Raw genomic sequence first — 14,442 nt, forward strand, 5'->3', positions numbered from 1 at the left:
GAAATCCAAGCCAGGGGCTGGAGTCTGGCCACTGGCCTCCCATGGTTGGTGAGAATAGCCCAGCACTATTCTCAGCCTCTCTGGTCAAGCTGGCAGCTCTGGAGACCACAGTTGTCTTGTGTGTGCRCACACACACATGAGGCAGGGAAGCAATGAGTCATGGCGAACAGATGGGCCTTGGAGGCTGCCGTCCCCTTGGCCTCCTCTCCTGGTCAGGGAGGGCTGCATCCCGCCTGTCCAGGGCCCGTTTCCAGTCTGTGAGCCCTAATCCCTCTGCAAACACCATGAGGTAGGGCAGCAGCTTGAGGAAAACGGGGAGGCAAGACCAGCTCCCATGGCAGGTGGTAGGAGGGCTTGGCTTTCTGCAATGGGTAGTCTCCAAACTTCTTGATAGTTCCCACTCTATGGGTGCACGGCCTCCTCCTAGCACCGAATGAAAAGTCTGAGCTGTGGGGGTTAAGGAAGAGAAATGCATCAAATTGGTTAGTAGTTCCTCACATCACCTGGAGAAGGGTGTCCTGTTGTGAACCCTCCCACTGGCTTGTTTTGCTCCTCGTCTGTGGGAAGGAGTCCTTATCTGGCACAAACGGACACCAAAACCTACGGGCRTGGCAAAGGGTCCCCCACCAGCCTCTACACCTGCTCCTAGAGGGCAGGTTTCCTGGGACTCAGCCCTGCTACTGCAAAATACATATCCTTGCTTAGTGTGCTCAGGGTAAGGGTTAGGGGACATCATCGTGGCCAATGCAGTGTTCAATAGCTCATCAAAAAATCACCCAGTCCTTCCTACCCAAAGAATAAAGCCATTTTTGTCTCTATGTGCAACGTCTTTAATAAAAGGCATCAAGGGCCATGGGTGCTTGTGATAGCTTGGGTCTCCGAGTCAGGAGAACTGGATTTAAGTCACTGCAAGGGTGTTATTTGGCACCAGAAAGCAAAGACAGCTCATGGAGCTGGTGGTTCTTGACTGATGTTTCTTGACTGGTGGTTCTTGASTGCAAGGGTCAAGAGCTCCAAAGAGGTAAAAGACAAATTAATAGAGTGATGGGAAATATGAGTATTATTCAGTGGTGACCTCTGGCTCAGGAAACCCCTGCTCTCATTAATCTGGATAGTGTGGGGGGTCATGGAGACCTGTTCTTCTTTTCTGGCCTAAGTGACCTCTATAGACTTGGGCAGCCTTTGGCCCAATCCAATGTGCAAGCTCTTGTGTRCGTGGCCCACCGTTGCCTTTGCATTGCTGCTGAGATGGTCCTGTCTCCCAAAGTGAGTAGACCATGTCTCTCCACACCTTTTCCCATACAGAACGAGATAGGGAATGTGACGGGGTCTATGGAATACATGATTTTGGGTAAATCGTGCCTTTGGAGCAATTTGAAGCAATTCTCTCCTACCTACTTATTAAGGAAATCCAAGGAGAAGGAAACATCCACATTTGGACCTGTTTGTTGGTTTGGATGAGCATCTGCACTCGTGGTGTCCCTGGCTAYCTGTGAGGGAAGCAGTGGGCTGGAGAGGCAGCCCTGCAACCTCTGGGCTCTKCCCAGGTCCTGAAAGCAGCAGGGTAAAATCACAGAATCACAGAATGGTTGAGGTTGGAAGGGACCTCTGGAGACCATCTAATCCAATCTCCCTGCTCCAGCAGGGACATCCAGAGAATGGGCCACAAATGCTGCAATGAACGTGATATCATGATACAAATCGAGCATATGCCTGTCCTGTAGCCTCACCTTGGAGGCCAGGGCTGAAGCAATTTTCCTCCATGGGGGCAGTATTCCATGGGTTAACCCAAGTGATGGAGCTCCTATCTCTTCATCTTCCTCAACTCTGCCTTGAGCTGCCTGTGGCACAAGAGGACTCTTCTTCTTCTGCCCTACAAATACAGGAAAGAGAGAAAAAAAATAAAACCTTTTAAGAGAACAATAAGGTGGAAGGGGAGGAAATCCTGAAGGAGGCTTCAGATACTCGAACCTGTCACACCACAAGCTTAAGTGAGAGAAYTGGCAAAAACAGCCTGTTCCGCAGGCCCTGCGGGCTTTGCCAGTGAGGACAGAGTTCAGTAGTTTCTCCTGGGACTGCCAGCTGGAGCGGAGCGGAGTCTCACCAGGCGAGGAGGCCGCGCGCGCCGTGTCGCTCCCGCGGCGCGGATCAGCGAAGGGGAAAATCCCGGGGCCCTTTTACCACCGCGAGGTGAAGAAGGTCGTGCTAAGAGAAGGTGGGTGTGAGTGACGCGTGCCAGCGGGCGTCCTGCTCCTGCGCTGGATGCCTCGTCCCCAAAGGGGCTGAGGCCATCTCCAAAATCATCACAGCACCTCCTATTTGCGATAGAAAAAAGTGACTTTCTGGGCTGTCTGTGGCCAGCAATGGCTCTCCCAGGTCATCTCCTCAAGCATTGCAGAGCAAATTGAACCCCAATAAAAACTGGTGTCTCTAGGCAAGCGATGCACTCCTGGTGTGGGATCTTGGTCCCAACTAGCTTCCAGATGGACTTTTTTTTGCATGGCATGRGAGTCTTTTTGCATCTCTTGGCCTGTTTCTGTTATTCTATGCATCTTTGGTGGAAAGATCTTCTGGTGAGGGATCCAGTCTAGTTGCCCACCAGGTTTGTGGACCTCTTGGAGGAAGCTGGGCATGCCACTGTGGTCTTGCATGTTCCTGCTAGGTGGATGTGGATGTATCTCCACCTTCTCTTGTAAGTCCAATTCCCACCCAGCATTCCTCCTAGGTGAGGATCATCCTGGRGGCCCACCTCATGGTCAATGACCTCTTCTGGTCTGCTCTCTGCCTGGTCCCAGTCTCTCCCATGCTGGGCACAGACATGCAGCTTCTGTAGGACAGGAGTGGCCATTCCAACCGTGATATCCATGGTGAGATGGGTAGGGCATGCAGGACCTACTCTCAGCAATGAAGTTGAGGAAGGGATAAACTCCACCACAACTTCAGTAGTGACTCCTCAGACCTCCAGGTATTTTTATGGAGAAGAGGAACCACAGGATATTAAACCCTGAGATGGGATGGACAAGCTRGGCCTAAGCTGATGGTGATAATATAGGCAGACGTCCTGTACCACCAGGCACCTACCATTTCATTGAGTTAGTGCTGCAGTTAAGCATCTAAATAGACCAGATAAAGGTACAAATTTGAGTAAGTCTTTTTTTTTCCCACATCTGTTTAGCTACGTGCTGACAGCTCTACAYTCCTGTTGCTTCAGGAAGAACATGGGTATCTTGTGGGTCTGTGCAACCAAAAGGTCTGATCCTCTCTCCTTGGAAGGGAGTTTTTCCACTGATAAAGACGCTAAATGCAGAGCCTGTAACACCACCCTTTGTGCTTGAGGAACATCTCCATGACAAGAAAGCCTGCTAAAATAGTCTTTTGTTCCTCGTTTGACTGCCTGGGACATAGATTCACTGAGGATTATCTAAAAAGCTACCAACAAGGCTTCAGTTTAGGATTACACCAAGGACTCAGTGAGTCTCAGACTTCCGGCTCCTGTTTCACGGCAGGAGCATCAGCACTAAGCAATGAACGGAAACCTTGATCCGCATCCAGGCTGCTTTTAACACGTCCCGAGAAGTTGCACAGACGTCGGTGCGGGACTCTTCTCATATTCTGCGGAGTACAGAAATCTGGAGTCCATTGACGCAGCAGCCCAGATGTGACATAGACAAGGATTGCACGTTGCCCTTTGCTGATGACCTTCCCCGTAAGTCAAGAGGACCCAGCAGGGCGAGGAGTTACGCAATGGAGGAATGCTTTCAATAAGTGATGCACAAGGCCTGTAGCTATTAGCCATGGCCACCTGAGCCAAGACTTTTTCAGGGGAAAACTGCAAACTGTTTTGCTGACTTCCTGAAAAGGATTATTGGCATTCGAGGCTGAATGTGAATCATYGAAACCAACAAAAAGAGCTCAGAGATGGACAGAATTTGGCAGTTCATCTAGACAACCATTAACCTGGGGTCGGTTCCAAAYGTTATTGGAAGCAACTCTCCAGACAGTATTGATCTGCAAACAAGCAAGACATTGATGACTGATGACTGACATTGGATTTCCAGATCAGGGTAGTCAGATCTCCTGAAGGGTTTTTCATGTCTCTTATCCTGTGACTGGCTCTCAAGGAGCTGAACATTGAACTCGCTCTGCAGATCTGAACAGCGGAGGATAAGAAGTCAAGATCTGAGATGCTGTTCACATGAACATAGCCAGGGTTTAAACCTCAAGCACCCAAAAGGAATTTGAGGTGGGTTTAGTATTGGAAAAGCAATTTCTTTGTCTAGTTTGCCAATGCCTTGGAGGAACCATTTTCCCATGACCCTAAATTCAAGGGTTTTTTTTCTATTTTCATGGAGTGACCCATGTTTGAGTGAGGCAATAGCCCTAAGGAACATGTTGCAAGTCCTAGGAAGGGATGGGTGATGGATTGGAAGAGGAGATAGCCCGTGGCTTCCCAAAAGCAGTGGGATTCTGGGACTGCAGCTCTAGCTGGGGGTCCCTGGCCACTATTTTCAGTGAGGACAGCAGAAGTATGGCCTGATGTTGACCTGGGAGCTCCAAAATAAGCCTTGGATGATGATCTTACCACCACTGGGACCATCTTGGGGATGGTCCCTCCTTCTCTCTGAAGTTTCTCACATTTGGGGGCAGCCAGTGCTCCCTATACTTGGTTGGGAGCATCTCAGGGAAGTGGGATAACGTGATGGAGACTAACACTGCCTTTGCATAACAGTGCTAGAAACACCTCCCAGGAGGATGGAAGAGACTAGTCAAGGGGCAAAGCTGTGGGTGATCCCGGGGCCAAGTCTCCCGTCCTGGGACTGGCGGGGAGGATTCAGATCTTGTTTTACAGGGAGCCTGTAGCTTTAATCTGTTTGCACCGAGGTAAAAGCAGTGAGGAGGCATCTGCTGTGACCACACATCCTTGGCTTTTAATTTGTCTCCTGCACAAGAAAAAGAAGCAGAGAGAAAACAAAAATATACACATGGATAAGAGGTTTAATTGAGTTTCGTCTTCCAGAAGATGTTGACAGAGGCCAAACCAAGGCAAGGAGAGAGTGTCTCCAAGTGCTGTCCTGCACCTTGACTTGATGTGGTACAGGGTGACACGTGAGCAGGAAAATTTGTGGAAACATCATCTTGATGTCCTCGTGGGACACTCAGCAGTGCCCCGGGATACCCCTGCTTTGCATGTGCAGTACGACCATCTGCGTATGCTCCTCTCCCATGTCCTCCTCTCCCCCTTCCTGCCTTTTTAGAGATGTTTAATGTACCCAGTGTGGCTTCATGGTGGCTCACAAAGCTCTCTTGACTCTGGTGTAGGGTCCAACCCTTGTGCTGATGTGAGAGGACACCACCCATTCGCTTTTCTGGTTGGTGATCCAAGCTCGGAGACCTGGGGTTCTTGGGCAGCGCATGGCATTAGCTTGTATTTTTCCTCTGAAATGAGTCTTGAATTTGTCCCAAACAGGCAATAAAAAATCCCAGATTTCCATAGGGATACTGTCTCAGCCAACCCTGCATTCGCAATCTTCCGTCACCCTGAGACCTCTTTGTATAGAACAACCATGACTGGTCATGCCAGTCAACACGGAGATCCCATCCCACCTCCACAACCATTTAATGTGGTCATGCAATACGACCAGGGTATTGCAATCGCCCTGAGGAGCCTTCCCACCCTCATAAATGCAATCCAACCACTGGCCTTGGCCCCGTGTGCTTGGGGAGCGCCTTGGGGCACGGTGCCAAGGCTCGTGAAATGGTGCTAAACCCCGTGATTTGGTGCCAAACCTTCTGAAATGGGGTCAAGAGGTGCGAAACGGTGCCAAGGCATCACTCAGCTGTGGGGGCACCATGCTGGAAGTTTGGAGGTGCCGTGTCAACGCCGGATGCTCCCAGCTGTACTGAGGGCTCAGCTCTTCTGTGTATATTATTGGCATCACCGAAAGTGGAGAGATCCCCAGGGTGCCACTTGGTTGCAGATGGATGGGTGTCCTCTTGTGGTCCACAAAGCCCCTGAGAGCTGTGCAAGCTGGAAAAGWGCCCTTGGGCAGACAACCCGTCTACAAGGCTTGTCTTCATAAGGGGTCAGCAGCCCAAATTTGAGAAAGAGTAAAAAAAAATGGGAAAGTGGGATATGGTCCTTCATGGGATGCTCTTTCTCCACTTGGCTGGAGTTGCTTTGGGGGCGCTAATGTGGATATTGCAATCGAAACCATCCTTTTCCTCCCTTCCACCCTTCATCCAGTCCTGCAGCCTTCAATCTGATTTACTGCTGCAGACCCCCAGGAATGCCTTTGTCCCCAAAATGCTCAAACCAGAGCAGCTGAGACCCCAGGACTCAGATCCTCACCCCAGGAGCAGCGTTTGAGAAGGGTCCTGCTCCGTGACTCAGCACCCATTCCAATTGGCCGTTCTCTTTTCAACAGCTTGCAGAGCTGCTGGATGAGCTGTTTGCAGCTGGCCAACATCCAGGCCAAATATCTGCCTCAGGTTGAGCTGAAAATGAAAAAAAAAATCAGTAGAAACAGCTTGGCTGTTCTTCAGAATAAGCTCAGGAGGTAAATAGCCATCACAAAACTGCAGCTTTGCCAGAGGAGGACTTTAAAAGCACAAAAGAAGGCTTAGGGATTGTTTTTTTAATGCTATGTGTTCGAGCTATGCCTAAAACGGTGATAAACATGACCAAAAAAGCCACGGGTGTGTGTTTGTGGAACAGGTACATCATCTATTCTGTAGATTGCAGCATTTCACTGACATCACAGGCACCCAGAGGGTTCATAGAGAACATCTCATTCTTCAGAGAGAGCATATATAAATATGGCATATATATATATATGGGTGGCATATATATATATACATATATGTGTATATATATATTTACACATTTCTGAATTTCCATCTCTGGAGGTATTTTGAGTTTTGGACTTGTTTCTGTAGCCCCATCAGATATCAAGGGAAATATCAAGACGTCAGACTGGCCTCCATAGACTGAAGCTTCTGCCCCACCACTGAATCCCAGCCCTAATCCATAGGGTTCTCCTCATAGGTGCTGGCGTCCTGACTCATGGCATTTCCCATCGTTGGGGTCTCTGCTTGGCGATGCAGCCGTCCCTCATCAGCTGTGAAAGCAGAGATGGGTGCAAGGGAAGTTGGAGGGAGACAACCCAATGTTGGATTCAGCAGCAGGTCCTCCAGGAAGCCACTCTCAACAATGGGAAGGGTGGGAAGGGCATGAGGAGCAGCATGGACAAGCCATACCCAATTGCCATCTGCAACAGGATGACTGCATGGATGTGGTCCACCTGGATCCAGCAGCATCCTCATGGCTGAAGGGGTGAAACAGGGCTATGGATGGATAGGCAAGAGGATGGACCTCCTGGCTCTGAGCAGTGGTCAAAGGTTTGGGGTTTAACTGCGACACTGTTATGGGTGGTGTTCCTCAGGTCCTGGACTGATGCCACCACTTCACTGGTGACACGGCCATGCTGAAGACATTGCCCTGGAGGACACAAATCCTCTACAAGTCATCAGTGAGCCAGGATGACAGGGAAAGCAATCCCATGGCTGCCCGCCTTCCCGGCGGGATGGATGGAGGGAGGGATGAGTGCTGCTGGAGCCGTCCTTCCACTGGGAAGAGTGTGAACTTGCAGAAATGAGATAGGCTTTGGCTTCGCCGCTTTGTTCTGCCTTATGTCACTCGGCACTCAAGGTAACGCTGCTCCCTGCCAAGGAACAGCCTGTAACAGCTTCCCACGGGCTCTGCACCGCTCGAACAAATATATTTATACAAACTCGCCCCCGTCCATAAACCCTGACACTTAATGGCGAGTGCGGTATCCGCTGGGAGGGGAGGTTTTGGAAAACCTGGTCCTAGCCTTGAGAGCTGAAAAATAAGAAAAAAAAAAAAGAGAGAAAAAGAAAAAAGGGAAAAAGACCTKTCTGGGAGTTCATGCATGGAGACCTGGAGTTCAGGCAAAGTGGGTCTCTGCTTCACCGTGTGCATCCCATGGTGTTGTCCTTTGGAGTCATGGAGAGCAATGACTCCAAATGACTCCAGCAGCCTGTCCTCCCTGAAATATGGGTGCCACCAATCTGGGGCTGAGGTTGTTGGGCTTCCTTGGGACACAATGTCCTCCCCRAAACACTCCATGCTCAGTACTGGTGGACACGGTGAAATCCAATACAATGTTGACTAGGTGAGCCACTTCTTTGGCTCGCTCATGACCTAGTAGAATGGGATTAATGCTAGAAACTGGTGTCTGGATTTTATACAGTTATTAAAATCCGATGGGGATGGCTGCCCTAGGGGGAGACACAAGGGTGGTGGACACGAGGCAAGTCTACATGGCTCCTCTAATGGGTGAGGTGGGCTCACGTGGTGCTGGAGGAGGAGGAGGCACCTTGGATGGATGCTCAGATAGGATCCCCATCCTCCCAGCTCTGCTGTGCCCAAAGGAAAGCTCCAGAGGGGGAAGGGGGTGTAAGAAGAGCCCCATCCATAATGGACTGGGCAGGTTGAGTCTCCAGTGGAGGAGCTGCCGACGTTCCCGGGCTGGGAGAAGGCTGCGAATTCCACGGGGTTGTTTTATTGCTCGTCGTATGATAACATCACCGCGAGGTAATTCCAGGAATCCGGAGCCTTGGCATGGAGGCGCTGGCATGGGCACCGTGCCGCTGCGCAGCGAGGGGGCCGTCTCATCTGAACGCTCCATTGGGAGGCGGCGCGACYGAGCGCCCTGCCAGCCCGGCGCCGGGGACACTTCCAAGCCAACCGGCTCCCGAGGGAACAGCGGATGGGAATCACTGTCCGCTGATGCGGCCGCCACCAGCGAACGCTCATGGTGGCTCTCCATGACCAGCAGAAGCAGAAAACCTGGAGAGCTCCCTTCCCATGCAATTGGGACCCCCATTCCTGCACTGTGTTCCCTGAATTCCCTGCATCCCCAGGTGCCCACGCAGTCCGGACACCCACTAGCTCTAACGAAAACTCGCTCTCACCAATACAACCATCTCCTCTTCCAGGTCCCCTCTCCTGGTGTCTCCTCTCCCAACCCGTGGTGCAAACCTGGAGCATCCCATGGCCTCAGGCTTGCGGTGGGATGCAAGGATGGAGATGACGCTCAGCTATCCCAGCCCGACATGTGGCCAAGGCTCAGAGAGGTGGCCCTGCTTCTCCAGGATGCCCAGCTCTGGTCCTGCCTTGGATTCATCCCCTCCAGAAGATACCCCCCTTCATTCACCCAGATTCATCCCCTTGGATTCTGGTCCCTGTGGATTCATCCCCTCCAGAAGATACCCCAGGGTGTCTCGCTAGCGTGGGTGGCCTTGGCTTGTTCTGGGTGGCCAACAGCACATGTCTTCAGGACATCCGTTCTCCTGGCTGCCCAGTGGTAGCTGTTTTGTCCCCAGACACAGGCCTGGCGCTCTGGTGCTTCTCTCCTTCCCCTCCCGCCGTTGAAACGAGAGCCGGGCCGCTCCGCTGAGCCCGCTGCGTAATCGATTGGGGCGCGCTCGGCTCCGGCGCAGCGGGAGCCTCACGTCATGCCGGGGCGATGAGCAACGCTCCGCGGGCCCAATCGATTCCCCGGCAAAATCTGTGCTCCGCGTCACGCCCGTCTCACATGAGAGAGTCAGAGGGGGAAAACAGCGGATCTGTGGAAAGCTGGTGAGGACGGAGAGCTCTGCRGATGAGCAGGGACGAGCGGGTTCTCCGGATGGTCCAGAGCCTGGGTGAGATGCCCACAGGGGCCGTGTCTGCCCTGAGGGGTACGTCAGGAAGGACCGAGTTGTTCTGCAGTGGGGAATCCCTGAGGACTGACATGCTGTGGATTCTTGGATGTCTCGTAAGGGTTGTGTCCTCCTTCCTTTTCACCTCTCCTGTGGTCCCTGATAGTCTTTTTTTCCCCCACAGTAGGCAAGTTGTAATCAAAACTGAAGAAATCTATGCTTTAACTCAGTTAAACCTGGGATTAAAGATTTACGGGGAAGAGGTGAAGATGGGAGACAGCCAGATGCCCCTATATCCTTGGACAGCCAGGGGAAAAAGGGACTGCTACATATACATGGAGAGAGATTATGTGCCACAGGGCCGGTCCTGCTAATAGATGTACCCCCTGATTTTACGGGGTTTCTGCTATTTCTCATGGAGAATTCGATGCAGAGGTTGGGAATAAAACCTCTCTGTGTCTATGTTTTAGCCCACCAGTTCTTCCAGGAAAAAAGGAGGATCTCTTCCCAGTTGTGGCTTGTTGGAGGTCCCTCAGTAGACTGCTCAAGGTGGGTTGAGGACAGATACTGCTGTCCTGCATCCTCCAACCCCTCCAGGGCAGGATGAGCTGCAGCATCCACATCTCTTGAGGCAAATCTTCACCAGACGTTTAGTGCTTTTCCCTTGAGGGACAAGGTCAAKCTGAGGCCAAGGTTCATGGAAACATCACAGGGTTTCGGGGTGAACTGGATCCCTGGCTGCACAAGGAAACCTGCAGGAGAGGCTGAGAGCAGYGTGGACCCCATAAGGACCCCACAGAAGCCTCCCCTGGTTTCCCTTCTCCCCTGCAGCTCCCCATGCTTTGGTGGTCCAGGAGCCCGAAGGACTTTCCCATGCTCACATGTGAAGCAAGCAGCAGAGAGGGGAGTTGAATCCCCAAATCCCAGCTCTGTGCATCGCTTTCCTGTGGAGAGAAGCAGCCAAGAAAATCCCCTTGGGGCTCATTTTTTGTAGTAGTTTAACCATTTTTGGGGTAGTTTTACCATGGAGCTCCTTGAAAGGGATGGGTCTGTGTGCCAGTCCAGCAAGGGTTGGAAAAGCACTTAATTAAATGAGAATATCTCGCTTGCATCCTCTTCCCAAGGCTTCTGCTACTGGCCACCAGTGCAGACAGCGGATGGACCTTTCAGGGTGTCCATGATAGCTGTTCCCAAAATCCCATGGKGGAGGATCAGCCGGAGGCCAGTGGAGGTGCAGCTCACATTGCAAGGTATGAAGGGTCAGTGTGTTGAGGCGTGTCCATTCTCAGCAAAAATCCCATTTGGAGGGATAATTCGGGGTTTTCTGAGGTTCTGGAAACTCAGGTTTCGAAGGATGAAACCCCATTGCAGACTAAAGAGGTCCAGAAAGCAGGTACAACGTGGCCACACCAAGAGAGCTTTGACTACCACCTTGGCCATGATAGCTGAATCAGACCTGGGAATGATCCTTTCCAGGCACCTTCAGATTTTGCAGACCTCTGATGTGTCCCCTTTGGGTAACCTGGCTGAAGATTTGCCCTCCATCCCACAGTTTCCTCACACGTATGCAACCAGATCTGAATTGCTCTGCTGCAATCGCATCCGAGATGGGAAGTCCCGGTGGAGAGGAGCATCAGAGCTCCTCCTCGGGGGGACATGATGGGAGCCCAGGCACTTCATGAAGCCATGGGAAGCTGGAAAAAAATCAGCTCGGAGAAAGGGAAGCAGAACTTAATGCCTRAGGGACCGTTTTCTGCAATTTCCTTTGAGATGTGGTGAATCTACCCATTCTGTGACGCCTTCAAGCCCTTCTTTTCCAGACAGCCCACCATGACAGCAAGAAATCAGCTGGGATGATTGATAATTCCCCAAACCTCTCTTTCACCTTGACGTGRTCAGACGTCTGGGCTAGAGGATGGCTTTCCTTTCCTTTTTTTTTTTTTTCAATGTTTTTCTTTTTTGCCTTTTTTTTTTCTTTTCCAGGAGGCACTCAAGGTAACTCTGCTCCTGAACCCAGCACATGCAGGAGACCATGTCCAGAGCTGCAAAGGGGCTGAAAGTCCAGCTCCAACTCCTGCCTTTTCTCCTGCCRTGAGATGTGTGGCTGTTTCTGAAGCTTTTCCATCCTTCCTAGGGCCTTTCCAGCTAGCAGTGACCTTTGAAAGTGGAGTGGTCTGGCACGGGATGTGTTGAAAGTCTTTACGGCGCCAGCAAACACAGCGAGGAGGGTCACGGTGCTGTTCTCCAGGTAAGGTGTGAAAAACCAAATGAGCAGCAACGGGGGCATCTGCTCGCTGGCCGGACAGGACCATCGTGCTCCTGGGCTGACTCCTTGGAGCGCTGCAAGCTGGTGGTACTTGGACCACATCAACTTCAGCTGGGGATTGGGAAAACACAACAAGTCCCAGGAATAAAGGTCCAAGGTTGTCCTAGGGGCAGCTCAAGGYGCCAGAGTGGAGGTACCTTTAGCAGAGCAGTGGTCCATGTCATGGCTGGCGCCKCTGAGCTTGCAGGTACCTGGGTTTAATGGAAAAACCCGGTTCCCAATGGAGCTTATTTGGCCTCCATGGGATGTGTGGGGAGAATCGAGGCTTGCTTGCGTTGCTAAAGGTCAACAAGAGCCTTTACCTCCCATGGGCTTTGGTGACTCACCATCCGTGCCATGGGATCCCATGTCCTTGTCAGGGGTTGTCACCTGCCCTGGAGACCTTCATGCTGCCCCTTCCTCAACCGTGCCTGCCCCACCAGCACTGGGACATCTCTCATGTACTCAGTCCCTCTTTTCCATAGGGATTTGGGCTTTCTTTTTTCTTTTTTTCTTCTTTTTCTTTTTTAAATACCCGTGGCCTTGGCTAATTCGCCACGACTGTGCAACGGCGTAAGAGCTGTGAAATGCGTGAGTCAGCGGGGAGCCATGGCAGCTGTTTGTCAGCGCTGGGACAGCTTCTCCCGGGTGAATCCATGTGTCTTCTCCATGTCTCTCTCTCCCAGGGAGCGGAGTGAGCAGGGATTGAGCAGTTGTGGTTCAAGAAACTCCTTCAGGGCATCTCCCGTCGAGGGGATCCAAGGTCCCTGTTGGGCGAAAGGGAAAGGGGGAGATGGGGTCATGAGTTCCCAGCCCGGTTTGAGGAGACAGAGCTGAAATGCTCCTAGGTTTCTGCTGGGGGAAATGCTGGTCTTTGGTGGGCACGTGGAGATGGGGCAACTGCAAGGTATCCCCAGCTGAGCCTCATCAATGTGGTTTGGAGAAGGAGATTTGTCCCATCCCTGCAGGTACATGGAGACCCATGGGGACAGTCCCTCCATCTGTCTAGGTGAGCTCAGACCTTGTGGATGGCCAAAAAATAAAAAAGAGCCACCCACAAATGGGGGTATTTGTGCTCTGCAGACACCTGGAGACCTGGGGCAGGGTGGATGAATGGGACCTATGGATGGTGAGACATTGGAGAGGATGAGCAGATGGGAGCCAGGGAGAGTTGGAACCTGGGGCAGGATACCTGGGGATGGTCAGGAGTTGGGGCAAGATGTTTGGATGGGTCTTGAGGATGGCCAAGATGTGGGTCAGGATGGTTGGATGGGACCTAGGGATGGCAAGACATTGGAGAAGATGACCAGGTGGGACACAGGGACAGATGGAACCTGGGGCAAGATGCCCAAATGGGATYTGGGACTGGTCGGGCCTGGGACATTATAGCTGGTTGAGACCTAGAGATGGTCAAAGAGCTACGGCAGGATGGTCAGAGAGGACACAGTGATGGCAGCGACCCACGGCAGAATGGCTGGATGGCACCTGGGGCTGGCTGGGACCCAAGGCAGGACATCCAGATAGGGTGGATGGGGAGGATGTCGGGATGCCCAACACTGCATTGCAGGGGGACGGGAGCGGGTGCAGGATGGGTAGGGGACCCCATTCCCCCCTTGCTCCCTGCACTCAGGCTCAGTGCATCTCGCCAGCATCCAAGAGTGCGGGATGGCGACTGCTGTCCCATGGGACACGCTCCCACGCACCTACCCTGGGTGCACTCGCATGCGCCGCCCCACACGCTCCCGGAGCTGGAGCAGGAATCTGCGCCGGCACCAGAAGCCACATCTCAGCCTGCGGGGGAATATAATAAAATTAAACCTCATTAAGCACTTAGAGCCAGGTCTGTGCGGCGGGGCTGGGCTGGGGGCAGCGGGGGCCGCGGGGCCGGGCTCCGCGTCTCAACACGGGGCTATTTAGACGCGAGGATTTAATAGCGGYGGGCGAGGGGGGGGGTGTTGATTTTTATGGCAATAGATTTATTCCACCTGGGCTAAGAAATACATTCCACATCTGCCGAGCCGTGTAACCAGACTCTAATTAAAATCGTACGCCAAGCGCGGCCGCGGCCGCCAAGCACAAAGCCGGCTTTTAGAGGCGCTGGGAAGCGCGGCGCGCGGCACGGGCCCCCGGCCAGGCTGCGGGAGGCATCGCGCCGCCGCGGGGCTCCTGGGCACTGTCCCCAACATGATGCTTGTGGGCAAGGGCAGTGACCCATCGTGGTGCTCATGGGCATGGACAGTGTCCCCAGCATAATGCTTGTGGGCAGGGTTGTGTCGCCAACACGATTCTCATGGACATGGACAGTGTCCCCAAGATGATGCTCGTGGGCAGGGGTGGTGACCCCATTGCAATGCTCACAGGCATGGGCAATGTCCCCATCGTGGTGCTCATGGGCATGGAGAGTGACCCCA

This window comes from Nothoprocta perdicaria, unplaced genomic scaffold (genome assembly GCF_003342845.1).
Source record: "Nothoprocta perdicaria isolate Ctin4 unplaced genomic scaffold, notPer1 scaffold_288, whole genome shotgun sequence".
NCBI lineage: Eukaryota > Metazoa > Chordata > Aves > Tinamiformes > Tinamidae > Nothoprocta > Nothoprocta perdicaria.